The 8,176-nt window shown below is 42.2% G+C and overlaps 1 pseudogene; it reads right to left on the bottom strand.

Annotated features, from left to right (window-relative positions):
- Nucleotides 1-3,508: 3,508 nt before the first annotated feature.
- LOC123159296 (calcium-transporting ATPase 1, endoplasmic reticulum-type-like) lies at nucleotides 3,509-4,659 on the bottom strand (annotated as a pseudogene).
- Between the last annotated feature and the right edge of the window lie 3,517 nt (nucleotides 4,660-8,176).

Here is an 8,176-nt window from a genome sequence, read left to right as displayed (position 1 = left end):
GCCAAGGTTTTCTCTATACATTAGCGCTTGAGGTCTCACCAAAGTCTAACCCATAAATTTGGGTTTACCCTTGAGCCATGAGGCTGAAGCATTCTACCCTCTCTGTGAGAGGGCTGCGTGGAATTTATTCATAGGACGGGGCTTATCCTGTAGGCTACACACATGATTTGGGTATAAGCATGATTAGCACATTATTGACAAAATAAAAATAGATTGAATCAGTACCATATGCCAACAACCTAATGCTAACATCCTTACTAACTAAGCCTTGGCCGTGTTCTGGAAGCATGTGGAATCTTCTGGATAATATCTTCAAACCCCTGCCCCTATCACAGTTTTAGAACAATTGAGATTAGACTTCTCTTCTAAGTTCTTCGTGGCTAATGCCTGGGTAAATCCATGTACAATCTGATCTTATCAATGGATGAAATCGAATGTCCACTTGTTTGTTAACTACCCCTCTTCTCACAAAGTGAAAATCTATTCCAATATGTTTGGTTCTAGCATGAAATAAATGTCCGCATAATTTTTTTAAAATATTCATATCCTTAAAGAAAGTTCAGTTAGGTTTAAAAGTTTTCACACATTAATGCCCGTGTATTTGTCAAAAATATTTATATATATTGCTAAAAGATAATTAAACAGAGAAAATAAAAGAAACAGACAATGAAACAAAGTGAAAAACAAACATTACAGAAAAATGTCCGCGCAGGGAAAACAGAAAAGTGTTAAAACCTCACACTCTTATTTTTAAAAACAAGGCAAAACCTACGAAATGGGCTGGTCCACTCTGTTGCTGCAAGAGCACATCGCTACCAATCCTCTATTTTCTAAATACTAGTAGAACGCTCGTCCCTTGCTACGAGTCAGAATGCATATAAATGAATCAAAAAAATAATTAAGATCGTCTCCAATGTCTAAGCTCATTTGTCTCTCATACCGTCGGGTGTGTTCCGATATTGAACTAGGGCCTAGCAGGCTCCCCAAAATTCAACCATCTGGACACTCCCGACTTCCTCAAATCCAGGTCATGTGTGGGAAGAAATGTGGTCGTCCGGACTATCCGCCAAGTTATCCAACAACAAACAACCCCACGATGCACCCTTCTTTTTTCCCGTCGGACCCTCCCATTCCCGCTCGGTTTCGCGTCGTGGAGCCCTGTCCTTTAAAACCGGATGACGCCCACCTCACATTCTTCATGGCGCTCTCTCTTCTTCACACCGTACTTTTCCATGGACCACCAAGGAGGAGGCCCCGCCAACCGCCCCGCTCTTCGACCTGATCCCCTACTCCGTGTTTGTGTCGACCCGCCATTGTCGTCAAAGGAGACGAGGCGTGCACCATCTCGTGATGCCTCCCCGACCAAGAAGGCAGGTCTGATGTCTCCTGAGCCATTTCCACGTTTTAAGACACAGTTGAATGTCGTGCATCACCACAGACAAAAATATGATGTTCGTTGTTGGGCATGTATCTGATGCGCCACCGTGCCCCTTATTAACTCCGGTAGCAACCAATGCATTTATCCTTCTATCCTGACCAAAAATTTGTACGACTTGATGAAAAAATATATGAACCGCTAGCTCATGCAATTTGTTGTAAAGCCATCTATAATAAAATGCAATTTGTTGTAAAGCAATCTATAATAAAATGCAATTTGCCTTATTTTCTAAATTAGGAAATTTATTCTGCTCAGACAGCCGTAAATGAATAGACCAACCCCAACATCCATCTCGCTCACTCTTATCACAAAATCCATTAACTCGTGTTCTAAGTGAGCTAGTGATTGATGTCGTCGTGGTAGGCCAACAACAAGGGACAAGGGTAGCAACCGTCTTCCTATCTTAGTGCTAGTACCTCATGGTTCTATACTGGACCTACCCTTCATCCCGGGCTCTACCATTATGTCTACACGCTCATGCATTGCCATGGAAAAAGAAACCTATCAATAGAAATGCTCGTCCAAAGCATGAAAAATGTGAATGTTTCTCTCCTCTTCCCTCCCTCGCCCACACATGCCTGATGCGTGGTATAAATTTATGTATCTGTCATAGAATAGCAAAAAAAGATTCTCCTCAGTTTCTATCTCCTATACCTAAAAGTGCTTCTAGGTCATCAAATTACCAATTATATGCTCCAATAAACCAAATGAAAGAGAGAGCATATCAAGTTGGAACCCCTTCAACAAAAGTTGGATCCATGAGCTAAATACGACAACGTAAAGAGATAACATTGAAAATGTTCCGAGGTACTTGGAAAACCATCTAGAACCGAAAAAACAAATATCTAGTTGAAATATAAATATTTGATTAATGTTTCATGGATACAACCAACATTGCCACTGGACAAACAAACTTATACGTTGTCAATTGTACTAGTTAGAAATGTGTATTGAACTTGATATAATATGGTTTTCAATCATAGAGTGACAAGTATTTACTCTCACCCGCTTCTTTCTAGAGAAAAATGATGCAACCTAGTTCCTCCTAAAAATTAGACCAAGGTGTGGCATTGATACCATTTATAGCCCCTAACATGGCAACACTGAGATGTGGGAGAACTTAAAAATGAAATGTTAAAAGCATGATTTATTAAGGATAGTCGTTCACATATTGAAACATAACTGAATAAACCAAGAAAGAACTTCATCTCACGGGCAATTTGATGCATGGAGCTTCAAGCTTCACCAGGCAGGCGACGTGTTCTTCAGTTTTGCGCCACTTCATTGCCGCCTTGGAGTGGTAGCTTCCATCATATTCGCTGCCATGCAGACATATAATTAGTCCTGCGCTAGAGTGATGCAAGTTGGTTACAACAGCCACAAACAACGTAGCAATCGATATACCTTTTGCTAGATGACTTGCAAGCCAAGCAACTTGTGGATCAGAAGATGGTCGCATCTCAATGTCGAGCTTCAGAGTCAACATGCCATTGTGTTGTACCATCAAGAAAAAGGACGGTCGCATGGCACTGCTATTGTGAAAAGACTGCATGCTAGCAACTAAATAGTACTAAGATATACCTCTTGGCTAGTTTTAATGGAGGATAGAATTCCAAAACAAACCAGAAAAAATCAAGAGGGCATTACTTACCATGTTTAGTAATTTTCTACTCAACTATACTCTCCAAACATTTCTTCAAGACATTATTTTCCAAGTCCAGCATTGTATTTTTTTTTGAAGTATAAGAGACTCCATTCCAGCATTGTATCCCTTCCAACTGCGTTGTTCATATATCATACATAAATATTTTTCAGACATAACAGTTGATTTTGAAGCAGAAATCAGAATTCATGTTGACATGATAATATGTAATAGAGGGACTTCACTCTCAAAGTACATGTGTGTATCTTTATTTCCATTCAGAGAACTAGCTATCCAAACCATGATGTTGAAATATTAGAGAAGATAAGGCTGAATCATATCACACCCGTATTAGCTCTAGGCACGAAGTAGAAATCACTATGTATTTTCTACTCTGCCCTGTTTGGGTACTCCAAGATGCAGTGCAACTACCTAGTGATTTGTTCAGTGAATGAAATAAGAGAAATGCTACCAATTACATCACTTGGAAACATCACTAAATAAACATACTGGAGAATATACCCGAGTAATGGCACGTTGAGGATTACAAAGTGCAAGCCGAACGACGTCGACATGGCCAGGAGCAACCACAGATTGACCCATGGAGGCATCATGATCATGCTTGTGTCCTGAGAGAGGGTGTTGAGCGAGTTGAACATCTTGATCGCCATGAGCGAGAGCGTAACCGCCTTCACTTTGCCAGACTGGAAGTAGCCGCAGGGGTTGTCGTTGAAGGTGAAAGTTCTAGCACCAGCACTGAAGGGTCGACTCTGAAGTTATCCCAACTAGTGCACTGGCCCTAGTTAGAGAGTTGTGAGTAACTGACAAGTGTGTGGCCATCTCCAATGAGATCAATGCCCATGAAAGGTCCGTGGGTGTACCAGATGACATAGTTACCGATGGTTGCAACCCCCATGAAAAGGTCAATGACCTACAAGTTATGTATGGTCGGTGAGAAAAATTAATCTCGAAAAGAAACAAAGGCAGATGTTCCAAAAAGAGATAAAACAAATATGTGGTGATCATTTACCAGGCAACAGAACAAAATCCAGTGAGTAATCAATGAGTCATCACTCCTCCTTAGTGGTTTCTTCCTCGTGTCCTTGTCAGACAGATTGAAAGCCAAAGCAATTGTAGGGGGGCCATCGGTGATGAGATTTACCCATAGAAGTTCAACGGGTATCAACCCATCAGGATTACCCAAGGCAGAGGTAAGGAAAAGGTAGCTTCACCAATGTTTAAGGTAATCATGTATCTGCAGGAGTGAAGGAAAGACCTTCAGAATACTGAAGGAACAAAAGGTTTTCCAACAACTGAATGTAAAATCTAGATGAAGTATGTGAGCAGTCCCAATCATGCAATCATGCTCTATTCAGGAACATCGGCTTTAGCAAGTCATATAGCACAAGCACAACACATGCAAGCAACCAAAAAACTGCCAATGAGAAGGGGTAAAATGCTCTGAGTGCACAAACCTTATGAATGCTTTCATGTTGTTCTAAATAGATCTTCCTTCATCAACTGCAGCAACTATGGTACTGAAATTTTTATCAGCTAGTACCATGTCAGAAGCCTCTTTAGCAACCTGGAAAATAATGATTGTTCAGATAATGCCCCAAAATATAAGTTGAACAAAAGAATAGTTTTGCAGATATTAGTCTTTTCTTAGAACCTCTGAAGTCTTAACAGAAAACTAAATGTTGTTTTACTGGTATAATTCAAACAATAATATTTGGTTAGCTTAAAAGCAGAAAAAGTAGAGGGCAAGAGCTAACAATCTATACATTTCATAGGTTTATGAAATGGATAACTCAGCTAGCTCACTACGGCTACTAATGAACAACAGAAGAACTTACGTGGCATAAGCAGACACTCATACAAGTACATATAAAAGATTATCAACATATCCAACTTTAACGAGGGGGGGAACTAATTATGAGGGCTTGACGGAAATAGAGCATGAAGGTTGGGTGCTTGTGAGCTTGGGCTGCACACGGCAGCCTTGCGGTCCTGCGCTCCTTGTAGGCGACGCCAGCGGCCTCGGCAAGCGCCTCCACATTGCACTGCCACTTGTCATCAAGGAGTTGCACCTCACAGAGGTACTGACACCACAAGTTTCAAGCCTTGTATGCGTAGCTGCGTGCCCCCTGCGTAGCCGCTCGAGTCATGCCCATGTGTTGCCGCCATCCGCATCGGCCATGGCGGTGGTGAACTCCCATTGCTCCCAAGGTAGCCACTGAACTGCAAAAAGTCTAGGTGTGGAAGCGATGGAACATAAGAGTGTTTCCAATGAGCATGCATCAACTACGAGTTGCGTGGAGGAAGAGGAAGCAAAAGGAAGGAGATTTTCTTTAGGAGAGACAAGGAAAGAGGGGATTGTAAGTGCATCTAGTGCCCCTTAGTGATGTTGGTGTATTGAAGACTTATAGGTTAAGGTGCTAATGTGTTTTTGAGTGAACATAGGTCTATAAGTCTGGAGGAGTTTGATATTTACAGAGAAAGTCGACCCCTAAAAATGAATATCTTCGACTGAAGATTTTGGCTTTCTGAAGACTTTCTGAAGACTTTGAAAGTGAAGAAATTGGTGTGACCTTGAAGACTTGGTATTCATTCGAGGAACATGAAGCGTGAAGACTTTTGTTTTTGTAGTTTCATTTTCTCTTTCTTGAGTCATAGGAAACACCGTACTGTTAAAGGGGGTCGAGGATATACTAAGGAAAAATTTCCATGTGATGCTCAACTCAAAATCCTACACCTACCAATCCCTTCGAGTGAAGCCATTGGAAATCTCATACAGTTCAGTCAATTTCTTCAGTGACAGAGACGAAGTTCTTCTGGTCTTTGAGGAATTTGTTCTGACTGAGGAGTTAGGAATTCACCAGTGCGGATTGCCTACACAGTGAGGAACATGATAGCCCTGAGGTATTTGATACTCAAAATTCTGACCGTTGCTGTGCTACGCGCCAGCTGTCCCAAAATATCTAGCCACCTAACGGTCATATCATTGAAGGGCATTTATGTCTTATCATGTCGGGCTGCTTCCTAGGCTATAAATAGCCACCCCCTACAACCACTAGCTAGTTGGCTGCTCCGAGAGAAACTGACACTTGTCATTTGAGAGCATCCCATCCTCCGAGGACTTTGAGCGAAAATCATCAAGTGAGAAAAACCCAAACCCAAACACCTACAAACCCAAAGTGATTGAGCATCACTGAAGAGATTGATCCTGCGTGGATCCGACGCTTGTTACCTTTGAAGACTGTGCTTCTTCCAGACGGTTAGGCATCATGGTCTAGAGCATCCAAGAGGAATTGTGGATCGCCGAGTGACCGAGTTTGTGAAGGTTTGGAAGTCATCTGAAGACTTACCACGAGTGATTGGGCGAGGTCTGTGTGACCTTAGCTCAAGGAGAATACGTTGAGGACTATGTGTTCTCAGGTTTAAATACCTAGCCGCTCCAACCAGACGTACAACTGAGACAACAGTTGGAACTGGTCTACCAAATCATTGTCTTAACCAAGCTTACTGGTTCTATTTCCTCAACTCTTTCATTTCCTCATTACTGTGTTGTGCGCTTGTTCATACTGTGTTTGAAGACTTTGACTGAAGACTTTCTCAATTTCCTCAGTTCAATTTCTTCTGTCTGTTTGTCTTCATCCTGTGTTATCCTGTGTTTACGCTTTCTGTACTCTGTGCTTGTCTTCAATTTCCTCATGATGACCATGCTTGTGTTCTGTTATGTTTACTTCTGAGTACTTATTCCGCTGCAAGTAGTTCTTCGCTAAGGAATTTCCTCACCCGCAAATTCCTCAGTGACGAATTCATAAAAATCGCCTATTCACCCCCTTCTAGTCGATATAACGCACTTTCAATTGGTATCAGAGCAAGGTACTCCCTTGTTCTGTGTGATTTTCGTTTAACCGCCTGGAGTTTTAGTTATGTCGACCGCGGGTATGATCAAGGTCTCTGCTGGGTGTCCTACCTTCGATGGGACGGACTATCCCTACTGGAAGAATAAGATGTGAATGCATCTTGAGGCAATTGATAACGATCTCTGGTATGTTGTGGAAAATGGTGTTCCCTCAGTCACACCTTCTCTGAATGCCGCTGATGTGAAGAGATTCAAGCAACTCGATTCTCAAGCGAAGAATATCATATGTGGTCATCTGAGCAAAGGACAGTATGGTAGAGTGAGTGCTTTGGAAACTGCTAAGCTTATCTGGGCTAGGCTGTCCAAAGTCAATGAAGGAGTCTCAACACAGCGTGACTCTCGAGTTGACGTTCTTCGCAATCTCTTCAACCGCTTCAAAAGACTCGACAATGAAAATGTTCAACAAACCTTCGATCGTCTCACTAACATCTCAAATGAGCTTCGAGCACTTGGTGCCACTGACATCACCGACCATGAGGTGGTGAAGAAATTGCTGAGATCGCTTGATTCCTCATTTGATACTCTGGCACTGATGATACAAGAACGTGGAGATTACAAGTCACTTGATCCCGCTGATATCCTCGAGAGGCTAAACACTCATGAGTTCCAACTTGCTGAGAAGAGAGATCTCTATGGTTCGAGCTATGGCAGATCACGTGCCCTGAAGGCCAAGGCAGTTTCTGAGTCTGAAGATGAAGATTCTGGCAGCAACCTTGGTGATCCTGAAGAACTGAGCCATGAACTAGCACTGCTCGTGAAGAAATTCCAGAAGTTCTCAAGACGTGGTTGCTTTGGAAAACCCTCAAGGAGCAATGATTCCTCATCCAGTGACTACAAGAAGAGGCTATGCGACAAATGCAAGAAACCTGGTCACTACATTCAAGATTGTCCTCAGTGGGAAAAGGAATCAAAGAAGAAGAAATACAGGGATTACAGTTCTGATGATGTGAAGAAGAAGAAGAAATCCTCAAAGTCTTCATCATCAAAATCCTCAAAGTCTTCATCTCACAAGAAGAGCAGCTCCAAGAAGGCTCGGGCATTCATTGGCAAGGAAATGGACTCTGAGGCTGAATCTGAAGAAAATGAGGAAGAGGAGGCATTTGAGGAGTCCGAATCTGGTGTGGCGAGTCTAGCTCTCGCTACTGCATTCGTCAGCAAGTCTATC

The sequence above is a fragment of the Triticum aestivum genome, chromosome 1D (genome assembly GCF_018294505.1).
Source record: "Triticum aestivum cultivar Chinese Spring chromosome 1D, IWGSC CS RefSeq v2.1, whole genome shotgun sequence".
NCBI classification, from domain to species: domain Eukaryota; kingdom Viridiplantae; phylum Streptophyta; class Magnoliopsida; order Poales; family Poaceae; genus Triticum; species Triticum aestivum.
Note: the sequence above shows the minus strand (reverse complement) of the source record. Positions and strands in the feature narration are given on the sequence as shown.